Source organism: Neovison vison, chromosome 5 (genome assembly GCF_020171115.1).
Source record: "Neovison vison isolate M4711 chromosome 5, ASM_NN_V1, whole genome shotgun sequence".
NCBI classification, from domain to species: Eukaryota; Metazoa; Chordata; class Mammalia; order Carnivora; family Mustelidae; genus Neogale; species Neogale vison.
Window position 1 is genome coordinate 152857167 of NC_058095.1, and position 18548 is coordinate 152875714.

Here is an 18548-nt window from a genome sequence, read left to right on the forward strand (position 1 = left end):
CTTTTGCAGGGTGTTTTGGAGATTGTATCCGATAATGTCTGTAGAGTGCACAGAACTGGCACATTAATATGGTAGCTATTATTAGGAAAAAGGACATCTTTAACTCTTCTGCATTCTCCTCTGCCAGACTGATTTTGCCACAGCCTCTCACAGTTCCGGTATTTGTTCAGAAGGAAGGACAGAATTCTATTTTTGCATCGGCTTCTGGGGGCTGCAGAGTGCCATGTGCTCTCACACTATCTTTCCTTATAGCCTGAGGATCTCCCATGTGACTTGCCTGGCCTAAATCACATGGGCCCAGAAGAGGTCTGATGTTGGGCAGAACAGATTGGAGCATTTCTGCCGGGCTGCTGGGTCATTTACTGAGCCTCAGTGCTTGGCAAACATGAAGCAGCTTGAGGAAGGGTTTAATAGACAATCTTTACTATGTCCTCACCCTAATGCTGCATTAATTCTGCTGAATTGTGCAAGTACCCAAGTGTTTCAGGAATAGGTAATTAATCAAAATGTTATATGTAAGTGTCATGAATGTGAGTATGTGAGGATTTTTATGGAAATTATTAAAATGTTTGTGAAAATTCTCTTTGGGCATGTATATGTGTGTGTACACACACACACACACACGCATATATGCCTAAGGATGTGTGGTATCTCTGATATATAAATATAATATGCATGCGTGTGTGTGTGTGTGTGTGTGTATGTGAAATGCTTGATGATGATTAAGATTTTATTGGTGTGGGCTTAGATTATAAAGCTATATGTTAATACTGAGAATTTTCCCAAGTGTCGTTAAAACTTAGCACCATTTTTTTTTTCAGTTTTAAAGAGTAACCATCTTACAAAATCAAACAAATCAGAAGGTTTTATTGGCAGTAATATTGTTTCTTAAACTCTAGTTGCCTTGGTTACTCTTGGAATATTAAAATAATCTGGGCCTTTCGACAGTTGAGGACTAGTCTCCTATTTATTTTGGGCCCATGAGAGTGCTAATTAACCACTCGGTGGGGCATGGAGGAGGAAACGTATGTGCTGTCTAGGGGGAACGATGGCTGTGGCAGCCAGGAGTTTGGATAATTCCAAGCCCCTAAAGAAAATAGCATCATTGATATGGAGGATCATTATCTTTAAGCCCCCTTTAAGGCCTTTTCTGGATGTTTCCAGTGCACAAAGGCACATTCTTGATCAGTTATTTGAAGTTACTATTTTGGAATAGAGAGCCGGGAGTATCTACTGATTCTAATCCACCTCTGTTACTTTTTTCTTTAGTTATTGTTCTCTAAGCCACCCCTTTCTCAGAGGTAAGCCGTGCTGAAGGTGGCAAGGGTCACAGAGCACTTCTGAGGAGGGAGCAGCTCTCCCATGTTTGTGTCTGACTTAACTGTTGTACTGGGCCCTGTGATAGGCTGCAACCCTATCCTAGACTCAGAATGTCACTGTTGAGATGAAATGTATGAGTTTGCTGAGCTCAGCTCACACTTTCCGGATCTGGTAACTAGTGATCTGGGAAGTGGGGATTCAGTTCTGAGTTCCTGTTTCCAGAGTAGTGTTTTCCTCTCTGGTTTAGACTGAGGACAATCCCAATCACACCTTTTCCATGTAAATCAAAGTCCTGTATTTAAATAACACTGCTGTAGGCAAAGTTGTTCGCTATAGTGTTGGAATTTTAGAAGTTGTCTTGGAAGAGTTATGGAATCACAGAGTGGAAAGGAACCTTAAGGAAGTCTGTAATCTATCATGTCACCTCCAGACTCTAATGGGAGTGTTTTTAATACCACACATGCTATCTCTGGATCTTGTCCCAGTGATGAACTCTCAAAATGTGTGTGGACACAGTGTGAGGAGAACAGGGCTCAGAAGCAAGGGTGTCCATCTGAATAAGCCCATTTTGCTCATTTAGCTTATTTCTGTTAGCCTGCCTGGTGAAAATGCTTGCCTATAGTATTGCAGAAGCCCAGAAGCTTGGCTAGGAGGAAGAATGAGATCTTGCTTATGATAAAAGTGAAATGACCCAATTTGTATTTTACAGTTTTTGCTTGTAGTGTTTCAGAATCATCTCATGATCCATACTGATAACTCCAATGTTTAGTTGATTGGCAGTTAATTGGAGTCGGGAGTAAGCAACATGAGAAAGAGAAAGGGAATGATGCTTCTTCCCGTGTGCTGTGTTTTGTCCATCACTCATTGTCAATATCTTCGTCACCATCTTACAGATGGGAACACTGGGAGTCAGGAAGGTTCCATGCCCTTCTTAAGGGAACATGGGTAATCAATGGGGATACTAGGATTTGAATCTGGCCTGCTGCCTCCAACAGAAAAGAAAACTCTAAATGGAGAAGAGCAACTCGATCTGGGTGCAGTTCAGCCTACTTCCATTTACTTCCTCTTGCCTAAAAATAGGCCATTTCATGTGATCCTGTCAGTGAGCTTCTCCTGCTGGAGCAAAGACATAGCCAAGGAATTTCCTTATGTCTGCAGCTCTCCTGAAGTTTAAAAATGGTGGGAGAATATGTGTGTGTGTGTGTGTGTGTGTGTCCTGTGTGTGTGTGTCTGTGTGTTTAAGGCTAGCAACTGGAGGAAAGCTGATGAGTAAGGAGAAACTAAAGACACAGATTGATAAAGGCCTCGCTGGGACTATCAGGGGGAAATCAGTGCCGTGGAGGAGGGAAATGGGGACGAGAAGCCAGTGAACCCACGTCACTGTGTAACTGATAAACACAGAAGGTGGTAGAGAAGCTTCTGTATTTCGGAAGCCTGAAGGAATGCAACACGAGGAAGGGGGCAGTTGACAGAGAGCTCACGAGCCCTTGGCACAGCACAGAAACTAGGCGGAGGGAGATGAGTTGAATCTGAAAATAGGAATGGTAGATTAAGCAAGGGGCTTATTTAGTATGCGTGCATAGGCACCTGTGCGTGGTCCAATGAGATTATATTAAAATCATTAAAAACAGAAAAAGATTGGGAAAGATTTAATGTCAGGCCAGGCTGTGGCAAGGGAGATGTTCAGTATATCTCCATATAGATTAGATGAGTATCTTTTAATGAAGAAACGTAGACCTTAGATTTTTGGTTAAGACTACTAAATCACCTAGTTTTAGGATCAGCTTATGACAGGAAATGAGCAGATATCTAATTAAAAAGCCAATATTATATCTATTAGGATGAAACGTTAGAGAAGGTGGTTGAGGGCAAAATGCCGACGACAGGAAATGCTGAATGTCCAGCTTTCTTACCAGCCTCCTTCCTTCGCCTTTCTCCATTGACCCCTTCCCACCTCCGGCCTCTCACATCTGTCCCCTACGGGCAGCTACACAGCTCAGGGTTGGCCAAGAGTTTTCAAAATGCCTTTCCTTCCTTTCTTTGGCCACAGGGAAGCCTGGCCCAAGCGGTGGGCATTGTTCCTATGGGATCAAACACCCTCCGACAGCTGCCTCTCACACGGGGTTCCACATCAGAGAAGCTTGCTCAGGCCCCTCTGATTGCTGGAATCTCCCTTCTTTAACCACACTCCTCTCTCAGGAGCCTCCAGGCCATCTCCCAGTGTATCAGGAGGTCTTGGCAAATTATATGAGTTTTGTTTTCTGCTCTACGTGTGATCATGTGGTTTGTCTCTAGCTTATCCAGCAGAGGTTTCCAAACCTCATGGATTCAGGCAGCCCTTAGTTTTCAATAACTTTTTCCCAGGGGCCCTAGGCATAAACCAAACAAATAAACTTAATGGTTCTGCTTATTATGTGGTTAAGTTCAGACAGTTTAATGAATATTTATGTCCTCACTATTGTAACTGTTTAAAAAACGTTCACACACCTCGGTTGAAAGCAGAGACTACTTTAATTCTTCCAAATGGAACGCATGTACCTGTTGAGCACTGTACCACTTCATGGACCCTGCTGCTGGACTGGACAGCATCACTCTCTTTTCTGTTCCACATTGGTCTTCGTGTAATACTTGTGTTTTCTCACATCAACTGTCCCCCAACCCAGCTCTCTAAAGAGACAGCATCATCAAAGGTGCATAATGCATCCTCACGTTGCAACTGGACTGTCTTGACTTGTAGCTCATGCAGTGTCTGTCAGATGGTGCTAGTTTCCCTCAAAAATTAAAAATATCTTGTGGTGCCCTGGAGTGCGTAGTTTGAAAACCACCACGTGGCCATTTGTTTCACTAACTGTTCCATTCAGCATGGAGTTCACGTATTAGTTCCTTTTACCTAATTGCCCTCAACATTATGCTCTACTTTGATTTTATAACAAACATTTGTTACTGCTTTTTATAAGGAACATAGTAACATTTTTTTTAAAAGATTTTATTTATTTATTTGAGAGAGATTTATTGAGAGATCACAAGCAGGCAGAGAGAGAGAGAGGAGGAAGCAGGCTCCCCGCTGAGCAGAGAGCCCGATGCGGGGCTTGATCCGAGGACTCGGAGTTCATGACCTGAGCCGAAGGCAGCGGCTTAACCCACTGAGCCACCCAGGCGCCCCCATAGTAACATTTTTATCCGTGTTTATAAATTGGTATTATTTACAATCACTATTATACGTGTTTTTAAACTTCCTTGAAATAGTCACTGTGAAGTTCTGTCCACAAATGGCTCAGATACATCATCTTGCTTGTCATTGTTAAGAGAAGGTCTCATCTAGCTAGTGATGAAAAGGAGAAAGCAGAAGAACACAACATTCTTTGTCCTCATCTCTAGAGACATTGCTCCCCTCGTCTTTTAATATTAGGTGAAAAATAGAAAGTATTGGCTTAATAGATATAGAAAAATATTACTACTTACCTTTCATTAGGTTCTTACGTTTTGCCAAAGCACCAAGTGTTTTATATACATTATCTCACTTTAATCTTTGAACAATGTTCTACATTAGGCCATTCATTCTAGAAGCATTCATTGAACAGATGCTATGTGCTAAGGATTGTTTTAGGGGCTGCAGATAGAGATGTGGAAAAAAAAAACCCAGGTGGAGTTCTAGCCTCAAAAACCTTGCAATCTACGGGTGCCTGGTGGTTCAGCTGGTTGTGTCCAAGTCTTGATTTCAGCTCAGGTTGTGATCTCAGGGTTGTGAGATTGAACCCCTCGTTGGGCTATACTCAGCATGGAGTCTGCTTGTGATTCTCTCTCTCTCTCTCTTCTTCTGCTCCTCCCCCTCCTCTCTAAAAGTAAATAAAATCTTTAAAAAAGAAAACTTTCAGTCTAGTATAGGAGACAGGTAGTAAACAAAGAATGGATATAATAGAGTGATAGCAGATACAAGGAAGTGCTATGATTAAGAAAAACAGATCAGATAAATTGGAAAGAGAATGATGAAGAAGTCATTTTAGATGGGATGGTCAGGATGTAACTGTGAAATGGGTGATATTATCTCCATTTTGTGGTGGAAGAAACCGAGTCTCACAGAGGTTAAGTGACTTGTCCACTGTAACACCATTATAAAGACCTTAGCTGGGATTCAGATCACTCTAATGAAGGAATTAATGCAATGCAACCAAGAGTCTTGAATTAATTCAAGGATAAAGTTATTAACATATTTGTCAAAGTGTGTGAGTTGAATATCATTGTGTCTGAATAGCTGAAATGTTCTAACGTTAATTCCCATCTATAAAGAACTTGAGAACTACAGAAAGATCAGTCTCATTTATATACTTATCAAGGAGATAAGACCTATTATCACAAGCGTAGAGTTATTGAATACACAAGCAAACATTGTCCAGTGTGATAGAACAAAATGGTTTCTTTGAAGACAAGACTTTGTTGCTTAGAAGAGGTAAATTTTCAGGTTGGGAAAAATGGTATTTGGAGGACAATAATATTTATTTAGTTCAAGAAAGAGAGATTATTTTGCTTTTAATTGTGGTTAGTAAATGAGAGAAAAATCAGTTGGGAATTGCATTTCAAATTAAACAACTTCATTTCACTTTCTGTGAAAGAAAAGTAAAATATTCCTCTCACCTGAATTGTATGAACAGAAAAGGGATCATAGAAGAAAGACAACATATAATGGATGGTAATGTACTTTAATTATTATTATTATGACCAGTTAAATGGAAAAGAGAACGAGAGAGTGATAAAGGTAGAAGGCTGAGTAATCTCCAAGGGGGAATGTGTTAGCTATAAGTAAATCATGCTTGCCACACTGTGTTTTGGACATCAGGGTAAATTATTACCTGTTGGCATTACACTTGGAAGGTTTTCAGCAGGTAAGAATAGTCTTCAGTTCCCCAGTGCTCTGGGAAACATGTTGCAAATGAAAGCCTATCAATACCAGCTCATTCAGTCTCTTATTTATAATAATATTATAAATAATATAATATAATATAATAATATATTATATAAATATTATAATTAATATTATGATATTAATTAAGATATTATTATGAAAAAAAATTCTGGTTAGGTATGCATGAAAATGATTTCCCAACTTCAGTACCATCCCCAGAGGCAATCACTTCCATACTTTTCTGTTTATACATTAAAATATGGGATGGGTAGATAGATACACACACATACACATAACAGGTTACATATCTATCCGCTGATTAATCAACATTAGACAGTCTTTGTTGGACAGCAGTCATGAAAGAGCAGTTGGTTTCACACTCCTTCCAGAGGGTATTTCTCTTGTTCTCTCATTTTCTCACATTTTTAAAGCAGTTTATTCTTATTTTATGACTGCAGTATCCTCCTGATCCCCTGATTTATTGAAGATTTAAAAAAAAAAAATTATTTATTTATTTATTTATTTATTTATTTATTTATTTGACAGAGAGAGAGAGATCACAGTAGGCAGAGAGGCAAGGCAGGCAGAGAGAGAGAGAGGGAAGCAGGCTCCCCGCCGAGCAGAGAGCCCGATGCGGGACTTGATCCTGGACCCTGAGATCATGACCCGAGCGGAAGGCAGCAGCTTAACCCACTGAGCCACCCAGGTGCCCCCCCCCGATTTATTTAAAAACCCAATAAGGTTTTTAAGTTATTTTCACTTTCTCTGGCATCAGTTTCTAGTCCTCAAGCCTCTCAGACTTCTTGCATTTGTTTTTTATGTTCATAAGTTTTGGTGACATTTATTTCTCTGTTTACATTTTTTTTTTTTTTTGAAGATTTTATTTATTTATTTGACAGACAGAGATCACAAGTAGGCAGAGAGGCAGGCGGCGGGGGGCGGGGAGTGGAAGCAGGCTCGCTGCCAAGCAGAGAGCCTGATGCTGGGCTCAGTCCCAGGACCCTGGGATCATGACCTGAGCCAAAGGCAGAGGCTTTAACCCACTGAGCTACCCAGGCTCCCCTCTGTTTATATTTTAAAATGATGGGCTTCCCACTTGTAGGGAATGACAAAAGTATGGGCATGTAAGACCAAGGCTATTGTTTACAGCAGTATTTGTAGTAGTAAAGGATTGGACAAAACCTACATCCCTATCAGTTGGGGGACTGGTTGAGTCAATCGTGGAGCATCTTCAGAAGGGAGCCCTCCCTACAGGAACGATGTCTTACAGCTAAAAAGTTCCATCAAATCACCAAAGAAGTACATGCTGGCTACCTATTTTCAACCAAAACTGGTTCATTCTTTATTCTTTTGTCATTTTAATTATGGAAAATTCCATAATTAAAGGGTAGGCTATCTATCTGCCTACCTACCTACCTACCTACCTATCTGTTTGAGGAATGATCTATGGGATATAATGTTAAGTAGAAAAAAAGCAAAGTGGAGAAAAGTGTGTACAGTATGATAGCATTTACTAAGCAAGGGGAGAGATAAATATATACACGTGTACTTATATTTTAGAACATAGAAGGGTGAACACGAAATTTAAAAAAAATGTTAGATTTTGAGGAGGGACAGAATTGAGTTATGCTATCTTGTCAATCTGCTTTGGAACCATGTACATACCTTATATAATTATAATACAAAGTGGAATTTTAAAGGATAATCCTCTTGAATCAGTAGTAAAATGAAATAGATGAATCTGATTGTATATTCATTTGGCAGTGTAACCACACAGGGATAAGCCAGCCCAAGTGATTTAAAAGACAGTGATCTGTACATCCCTTGGAAGGATGTGCCCCCAAGGGTGAAAATAATTGCAAGAAATCGTAAACTGTTTTTAGCAATTATATCATTGAAATCAGACTGTGATATACAATAAAGAGAACTAGTAATTATGTTGGTGCTATTGAGGACTGAGATTTTTGGCAGGGAGGATGGATGTTAAGGGATATAAGATCAATGAGATTAAGCTGAAGCTCTGTGGTCTTGGGTCTGAATTGGAAGTGTCATTATGAAAACAAGAGGTATTTCATATATATGTACGTGCATATATTTATGTGAACATATACATGCTCACATGAATGTATGTTTGTGTGTAATACTACCATTCTATGTCAAAACACCCTGCAGAAACCCAGACCAAGTCAGTAGCAGTGTACATTTCTAGTAGCTAGGTCGTTTCTAGATACCATCTTTATCTAAAATGAAAAGACTTAAAAAATGGCTGATTCCTGGTCAGAGGTAAGAAGTATACAAAATGAACCTACAGTATTTTGATATTCTAGAGAGCAAGGAAACTATCAAAGATGGGTAGGGTCACGTCAAGATGAGTCAGGAGCCAACTTGTATGGGCTCCTGCTGGATAAAGCTAGAATAGTTTACACGTCAAAAAGATTAACTGCAATGAATTTCGATGTATCAAATATGTTTAAATCCATGGATTCCTAGTAAACAATTTCCCCCCTCTGCAAACAACCCTAAAATTCATGGATCACTTTTATAAGATACAAAACTCAATTAAAAAAAATTGGTGAATAAAAGAAAAGGTAGTATTTATCTTACCTTTCTTACATAAACAGTACCCAAGGATAACCAAATATTTGATGAGATGAAGCTATCTTTATAAGAGTGTCCCAGATAATAAATGAAGAAGGAATGACTGAGTGAGAGTATCATCTTTACGCAACCCTAATGAATTACTTGATTTAGGCAGTGATTACTGATATCACCTTTGTAAAAAGAGAGATAGCCAGACATTATGTCCCTCCTGATGGAAATAAATATGCTATTTTTGAAGTGGTATTGCCCTCGGCTCCCCAAATTGAATCAGTATCAGACCAAGCTTTCAATAAATCTATCAACATACAAGAAATGTAGATGGTAGAGGAGTATGTTAAGTGATGCTTCGGAGAGCACTCAGTAAAATCTAAACTTTGAGACACTCTACTAAATAAACAATGTGATTTCTCCAACCAATTAAATTCCAGGGAAGGAAAAAGAGAGAGAAAGGAAATCTATAGTCTGTAAGAAATCAAGAAACTTACTGACCAGTCATAATGTATGTTCCCTGTTTTGGCACTCATTCCAAAAAAAATGCTAATTTTAAAAAGATAATTTATAGGACAAATCAAGTATATGAACAGTGAATGATGATATCAAGGAATTATTGATTTGGGGGGCTGTGACTTAGTTATTTATTATGGTTATGGTATGAAAGGGGGAATCTTTGTCTTTTAGAGAAACATACCTTAATTAATGATGGAGTAGTATAATGTATGGGAATTTCTGAACAATTTGTGGATTGGAGAAGTAAGTTAAGATATATAAAGATCAAGACTGGCCATGAATTAATATTTCAGAAGCTGGGTGTTGGGTACATAGGGATGTCCATCTTTATGTATGTTTGGAATTTTCCATAATTAAAATGACAAAAGAATAAAGAATGAACCAGTTTTGGTTGAAAATAGGTAGCCAGCATGTACTTCTTTGGTGATTTGATGGAACTTTTTAGCTGTAAGACATCGTTCCTTTAGGGAGGGCTGACTTTGAATTCCATGTGGTTAGGTGGGGGAGTGCTAACTGACTGACTTCACTCGAGGGTGTGCAGGGTATGCACTGCCTGTTCAATTCTTTGTAGAGGCCATCTTCGGTTTCATTTTAGAGTAAATGTCCTGGCTATCTGTCTCTATAGGGGTGGGGCATGTTCCAAAAATATGTCTTTGAGTAAGTTAACCGGGTTGCCATTATGAAGCCCACTGGGGACACATTTAATCTGAGATCACTTAGTCTGGAGTAAATCTATCTCATTCCAAGCAATTCCATCAGACACCTGGGCGATGGCTTTGTCCCTGCCCTTTTGCAGACCAGGAATACTTTGGAGTAGAGAAGAGGGAAGGTTGGAATTCTCTTTCGGGAAGAAATGCTATTGCCTCATGAAGTATATGTCTGATGAAGTTAAAACTAGAGCCCAATCTTTCATGTAGATTTCTAATAGTTATCGACTATTAAAAGCTGACGTCTTTTAGCCTTAGGCCAAAAACTATGAAATGGAGAAACTGGCTCATACTAAGGAAATGAATGAGTCTTTCAGTGGATGAAGTTAATGGATTAATAAAATAAAACAGTGCAGAGACTGTCAGATTTTTACATAGTTAAATCAAAAGACAGGCTTGAGCAGTGAAATTTCCAGATTGGGCAATGACAGACTCGATTAAATAGTAAAATATTAGTGGACAGAAAAGCGAGAGTAGAGTGTGAGTGAGCCTGGGGCAAAATATCTTTAAAATAAGAGATACAGACCATATCTGTAGTAGTCTGAGTCCCACTTAAATGGGGTTCTTTAAGCACACTGTGAGGACTGCACTGTGGAAGGCCACTATTAGCTCTGTGTCCTGCAAAAACACCGGCGAACTCATGCATCAGTGACCAAACTCTTTATCTTCCCTTCTCCCTGCTGCAAACCAGCATCATCTTTATTTAGCATCTGTTTTTTTTTTCTTCCTTTTGAAGTTCCTGGTAATGCTATCTTTGCACTCCTTGTGCTCATAGTCTCGAAGTCATTATTTGTCTAGGCATTCATTCAACACACATTTATCAGTGCCTACCTCCACCAGGCTCCGTCCTGGGTGCTGGGGATACGGCTGTGAACGAGATGATCGTGGTGGTCCTGGCGTTCACGGGGTTAAGAGTCTCCCGAGATCACTCCCGGCCCCCTTCCTCTCCCTAGGGCTAGTGCACAGGGTCAATCCAGTTTCTCTCACCATGATCACCTCTTCCTTGGCGTATCTAAAATCATCCTCACCACAGTCTGTCTTATAGTTCTGTGTCTATCACATCCATGAGGTTAGGAACAGAATTCATTTCTTACGTATTTTTCTTTCCCATTTTCTAAACCCTTGTATATACGTTTTATGTTTCTGGTTTCAAGATGCAATTATGTGATTACTGAAATACACACACACACACACACATCAGCTGACCTATAAAACCCCTTTTGTGTGCAGTGGTGAGGGACTTTAAAGCAGATGACCAGATGCCTTACACAGCACCACGCCTCTCTCAGCGGCAGCTTGATGCCTTCCTCCATATTTGTCAGCTTCCTACCAGGAGGAGAGTGAACATTACATCTGTCTCCCTTCTCTGATATTGAACATTATTCTTAGAACACTTCCACCTTGATTACAACTTTTTGGGGGTGATTTTGAAAATAAAAAAATAGCTTCTATTCATAAAGCCTCAAGCATTCCTCCTGGAGAAATAGAAATAACAAGCGGTTAATAAATATTTATAAAAATTTCCCAACTATTCTTAATGATATCAATAGAATCTCGAAACTGGGAGATTAATTGGTGTATAGCAAGCATCTGACACGTAAACAATAAGAGTGATTGAGTACTTAGAAGTACCCGGCACAGAGCCAAGTCTTTTACATGGAATCATTTATTTAGTCCTCCCCATGGTATGAGGTAGTAGTATGTTTCCTATCTCTATTCTACTGCAGATTAAGACCCTGGGGCTTGAAGACATTAAATAATTTGTTCATAGCTATCAAGTGGTGAGTCTGAGATTTGAACTAATCGCAATCGTATGGAAGTATCAAATAGAAAGCTTCCTTGCTTGCTTTTCCCTCCCTCTCTTCCTCCCTCTCTCTCTCTCTCCCTTTCTCTCCCTCTTTCTCTCTCTTTCCCCTCTTTCCTCCCTTCCTTCCTCCCTCCATCCCTTTCTCTTTTTCTTTCCCTTCCGTCCTTCCTACATTCCTCCTCCTCTCTTTTTCTCTTTCTCCCTTTCTCTCTCTCTCTTTCTTTCTCTCTTTCATTCATAGCTTTTAAACAGGTATATGGAACCAGAATGTATGACCACATTTGGTGTGGTGCTATGGATACCTCATTTACCATGACATGCTTAATTTTTAAAAAATAACATTCTGCTTCAGGGCACTTGGGTGGCTCAGTCAGCTGAGCGTCCAATTCTTGATTTCAGCTCAGGTCATGATCTCAGGGTCATGGGATCAAGTCCCGCATTGTTTAGCACTTAGCTGGGTGTCTGCTTGAGATTCTCTCTCTCTCTCTCTCCCTCTGCCCCTCCCCTCTCCCCTGCTCTCAAATAAGCAAGTAACTCTTTTAAAAAATATTATTCTGCTTCATATACTGATCTTAATGTCCTAGTGTCATGTGTTTTTTTTTTAATTCTTCATGAACAGTGGTCACTGATTGAACTTCAGTTGTTAAATTTTACTTTGTGTATAGTAGAGAAATACGTGGTCTTATTACATAAATTACTCTGTGCAATTGAATTTAGAGGTTTTATTTTGTGTAATCCATGTACTATATTAAAAAAAATTCCCCAACTCTAAGTTCGTGGTATATTATAGAACTTTTTTTTTTTTTTTAAACTTGCAACTGTGAGAAACTTTGGAGGCACATTTTCTCAGAAGAGGAGCAGTTGGTCTTTGAATTATGCCCATTTATATTTCTTACTGCAAGTCATTTACATTTACATGTTTCACTTATTGAGTCATGCTCCTAAAATGTCAAATCAATTATTATAGTTAGCAACGACTGGGAAAACTTCCCTCCAAATATTTTCCTCAGGAAAGAAGAGATTTCTTCTGCCTTGTTTGAGATCAGGAGCCAGAAGCTCCCAGGTTATCTCGCTGTCCTCTGGGATCTTCAGAGACCTTCTCCAACAGAGTTGCATACGGTCTGTTTTTTCAGAACCTCTTGTCAGAAATCCCTCCTGTGAAGCTACACGGGAGGCATGATATGCTCTGGAAGGCTGATCTACACGGAGATGCTCACATCCATGTCAAGACTCTGGTGGTCACCAAGGCTTTTCTATAACAGAATCCATATCTCCAAACTCCACCCTTGAAAAACCTTTTCTGGTTTTTAAAGCACTCTGCACCTATCCTCTTTTGTTTTGTCTGCTCCGTAAGCGTAGAACTTAGGAAAAGAATTTTTATTAGAAGAGAAACTGTAGTTGGGAAGAAGTCTGGGGACTCGTGCCATGACATGGCTGGTTGGTAAAGGGATCAAAACATCAGCTTTGAGTTTGTGACTACTGATCCCCACCTCTTGAGACTAGACTATACTGCTCGTATAGTCCTTTTCAAAATAGCACGCTTCATAAATTGGTTGGTTTAATTAATTTGAGTTTCTGATGCTTTTCTGTATTGCGGACCCTTGACTTTTCCTAAAATGATGTTGAACCCCACAATTCATTATGACTTCCGGGGCACAGCAGTCGCAGAAGCTGCTGAAAGTATGCTGGGACATAAAGGCAATGTCTTAATGATTTAAGACAAGAATCCTTTAGTCCTGAAATAATTCTGTTCACTAATGTGATCAGGGGGCTCAATTTCAGTTTGGCAGGGGTTTCAAAATAGAACTTCATGAGGGGAAACTGCAATTAGATATTCATGGGTAATATTCTTGAGTTTGTGAAGTAGAATGTTAATGAAGGGGAGTATTGATTTTATTTTAGCTTAATTATACTAGATTTGCTGTTCTATCTGCTGCAGATTGTAAAGAACTTGATATCATTACTTTGTCTTCTCTTCTTGTTCAGGACCTGTTATGCTTAAAGACATAGAACACTGTAAAATGTGTAGCAGACATAACATTAGATGTAATAATACCCATTGTGAGTAGCAGATAAAATCCTTAACAAAATTCCCCCTACTAGTACTTAGTTGCAAAATAACATCATTGTCTTTACCTTCTTATCCCGGAAGGTTCTCGTCTGAACTATGGACCTCTGTGAGATTAAGAATCAAATACAGAGAACAGCAGAAAACTAGCCGGCCCATCATGCCAACCTAAATTATTAGCTTCCTTTTCAAAGTTTTCTGCAATTTCTTTCTTTATCCAGTATTTGGAGATTAAGAATTTCCATTTTGTTGGGGGTTTCTGTTGTCAGTAGACTCCTCCTGGGTGAATTCAAGGAGTGATGGAAATTGTTTGAGAGCTGATGCCAGGGAGCAACAGAGACTCACATGAGACATGGCCCTGTTGTTTTTCTGTTACCAAATGTTGTGGATAATAACAATCATTTTGATAACCTCCATTTTCTTGGAAAATGATTGAATTGAAAATATAAGCTTGGAAATTACAGAGTGCTACGTGAAAGCCTTTGTGGGGAAAACTTGTATAGAAGTTGATTTTTCTTCACCTTTGCTATTGTATCTGTCCAGCTTCATGTTCTGTGAGGGGGAGGCAAAAAAAAATCATGTGGGTTTCCACAGGGTCATGTCCCATTGCCAGTGACCCAAGAAACATAGACATTTCAGGGCAGAAAATTCTTCGGATGATCTTCAGTTTACTCTCTGTGTCTTAGGGGAAATTGCTGTGGGTACCAGGGGGTGTTTATCAACTTTCCTCCCTGGTCCTAACAGTTATAAACTAACCCCATCCTTTTTCTGTTATGGCCCCATGAGAGAGCTTACTGAGCACAGGTCTTCCCTGCCCCATTTAGCATGAGGCCCAGATAGACCTTGATTTTGGTTCCATAGTCCTTCCTTGGCCACCTCATAAAAATACCCTCTTCTGAAAGGAATTCTGACACCTGGTACCACATGGATGAATCTTGACAATATTGTACTCAGTGAAATGAGCGAGGCACAGAAGAATAGTGACTGTGTGATTCCATTTCTGTGTGATTCCTGTAATAGTCAAGTTCATAGGGACGGAGAATAGAGTGGTGGTCTCCAGGGGCTGGGAAGAGGTGGGGGATGGGGAGTTCCTGCTCAGTAGGGAGAGTTTCAGTTTTGCAAGGTGAAGAGAGTTCTAGAGATGGTTGGTGAGGGTGGCAGGACATTGCAAATGCATTTAATGCCACTGAACTGTGAAACTTAAAAATTGTCAAGATGGTAAAATGTGTTATGTGTATTTTACAAGAAATAATTTAAAAAATCTTCTATCATGCCATTTATTATTATCTAGATTTTCTTGCCTCAACTAGATAATATCAACTTTTCTAATTGTTACCTACAAAATGTTCACCCAGGTACTCAGATGTGGGATTTGTATTTTCCCTTCCCCTCATCTCTCACAACCAGTCCATTCCTAAGTTCGGGTGATTTTACTCTCAAAGCGTGCCTCCATTCTGTGTGTGCTGTTTTTGGTCTCTGCCACAGTGAGTTTAGTTTAGACTACCATGCTCTCTCCCCAGGCTCCTGCGACAGCCTCCTCACTTCCTCACTGGTCTCCAACTATGTCTTTTTTTTTTTTTTTTTTTTGGCTGTTTCTTCTGTATGAAATGTTCTTCCTCCATTATCTCACAACGTTGGCCTTCTCTTCTTTCAGATATTCCTGGGACTGTCCCATCATGCAGAGCGCTTTTCATCATCTGTTCTAAGAGGTCCTTCCTTCCTCCCCTTCCATGCTGGCCTCAGGGATTCTCTCTCCAATCCCTACTTCTTTTCCTCATTGCACTTACCATCATGGCCTTTTCTTGTTTACTTGGTTGATTATTGACTCTCTTTTCGAGGAGAATACAATGTCCATGAGGTTAGGGATCTCATCTCCTCCGTTAAACCCATAGAGCCCCAGCTCAGGGTACAGAACATGATAGATACCTAGTGAATTTATTGAGTGAATGAACAAAAAAATATAGTTGACCAACATTTATCCCTTTCACAGTTGAAAAAAACAAAAAAAAGTTTTATATATATTACGTAGTTCACTATGATATGGATTTGAAGAAATTTGTATCAATAGTTTGTTTTGAAGGTATTTAACGTATATGATTAAGGACCGCACTGGGTGGGAGGAGTCAAGATGGCGGAGATTAAGGACCGCACTTGTCCCGATGAGCACATGGTGATGTACAGAACTGTTGAATCACTCTGTTATACACCTGAAACTAACATAGCACTGTGTGGGAATTCACTGGAATTTAAGTAAAGGAATAAAAAAATGTGCTGTTAATGGCTAATAATACAAATGAGGAATTGTACTTTAAGACAAGCGAGCTAGGGTCAGCCAGTCACCAATTTGGATGTTGCAGAATGCTGTCTGTCATATGAACACACTGAGGTTCTTAGTGTGAAGTTGGGATAATGAATACTGTTGCGGGCGCCTGGGTGACTCACCTGGTTGAGCATCCAACTCTTGGTTTCAGCTCAGGTCATGCTCTCGGGGTTGTGGGATCGAGCCCCGCCTGAGGCTCCGTGCTCAGCGCGGAGTCGGCTTGTCTCTCTCTGTCTGCTCCTCCCCCTGCTGGCACTCGTGAGCTCTCTCTCACTCTCTCTTTCTCAAATAAATAAATAAAATCTTTAAAAAAACAAGAACACCTGTCCCGTCCATTGAGAATAGTTAGAAAGGTTGTGTGATTTTTAAAAAAATTTCTTATGCATAGAGTGCTCTAACATTTACAAAGTGTTTTCTTATTTATGCCTCCACGCAACTGGGTGAAGTAGAAGCAGATCTTGATTTCTTTCTTTTTTTTTTTAAAGATTTTATTTATTTATTTGACAGAGAGATCACAAGTAGGCAGAGAGACAGAGAGAGAGAGGTGGACAAACAGGCTCCCCACTGAGCAGAGAGCCCGAATGCGGGACTCGATCCCAGGACCCTGGGATCATGACCTGAGCCAAAGGCAGAGGCTTAAACCACTGAGCCACCCAGGCACCCCAGATCTTGATTTCTGATAGTCCAAAGCTACTGAGTGGCAAGGATGCAACTCAGACTGACGCCACTCACTGGCTGCATATTTGTTATTTTGTCTTTGGGGTGGCAGCTGACTGCTCGTTGTACCACAGCCGAGGGACAGGGACCATTCTGAACATTCTTCAGTGTCATGGAAAACACACCCTCTTCCTGTTAATGACTTTTAACCATGCTGAGTTTCACCTATATAAGTTCGCTGCATTTTCTTGCATATTAATTGATGAAGCACAAAAACACGTGAATCTACGCCCCACATAATTTTTTCAGTAGCCCCTGTTCACTCCCCAAGTGTTTTGTTTTGCTTGAATTTAAAGGTGGTGAAAATAAAGGCGCTTGAAATTATTTGGCTTTCTGAATTTGACTCTGTATCTCTTTCTGTTTGCTTTTGCTGATCATGCTTTTGGTCATGCGAGGGCACTGACCATGTGATGTTTGCATTTGGAAGCACTTGTCACACATACAGAGTCCCATCTGCTCTTCCCAAATCGGGCAGAGATGCTAAAAAAAAGTGGAGTTGGTCTAAATGGATTCAGATACAGTATGTATGTGTGTGTGTACTTACATGTGTGTCTATGTCTATGCCTATATACATATATATATATATTTTTTAAAGATTTTATTTATTTGTTTGACAGACAGAGATCACAAGTAGGCAGAGAGGCAGGCAAAGAGAGAGAGAGAGAACAGGGGAGCAGGCTCCCGGTTGAGCAGAAGACCTGATGTGGGGCTCCATCCCAGGACCCTGAGATCATGACCTGAGCCAAAGGCAGAGGCTTTAACCCACTGGGCCACCCAGGTGCCCCTATACATATATATTTTATGTGCATACATTGTATGTGTATATAATGTAAACACACAGTCACACATATATGTATGCATGCACACATGGACATATATATGTGTATGCATAATTTTTTTCCTTTTGACCATGAGCAAACAGTCTGGCTATTTTTCTGAAGACATCACCTTTCATATGTGCCCTATAAACAGACGAGGCTGTCCAAAGTGTGCTCCCTTTGTGCAAAAGAAAGAAGGAAAGGAAGTTGTACTCAGAGCACTAAGCATACTTGCCCCATCCTCTATGTTTCATGGTATGGGGAGAGTGGGGCTCTGGGGATTTCATTAGAATTTGCCCTTCCTGGTCTCCTCAACCACGGGAATCCTGAAGGAGACAGCGTACGTGATTGTGGGCGATGACCGAAGGGCTCTTTAGCCTGTCTCTAGTGACCTTTCTCCTGCTGAGCCTTACAGCCCACGTACACAAGTCTGAACTTCGACTTGACATTGTTATGCACCTGCTGACTGTTATGTGGAAGGCCTTGAAAGTTTGATGTGTTTCAAGCTAATGTCTGGATGCTTTTCCAGGAAGGAGACCTTTGTGTGTGGGTATAAAACACCGCAGGACTTAAAGCCTTATCTGAAGATACGTGAAAATCTAAGTAAATTGTGTACGTTGGGGTCACTACTTTTTATTATTTTTGACTGTGTGGGCGAATGTGTAAAACCCTTCTCTGAGGAAAGCTATGCTTTTTCCCTCCTCCCCGAACATTCCTTCAAGTATCTATTTCTAATCAGACTCTATGATATATATGCCTCTTTTCTTTGTGTTAGTTCTGTGT

The 18548-nt window shown here is 40.1% G+C and overlaps 1 protein-coding gene across 1 annotated transcript in view; it reads left to right on the plus strand.

The window, feature by feature from the left end:
- HS6ST3 (heparan sulfate 6-O-sulfotransferase 3) overlaps positions 1 to 18548 on the plus strand; it is a 649897-nt gene that overhangs the window by 70321 nt on the left and 561028 nt on the right. The gene's annotated exons all lie outside the window — the stretch shown is intronic.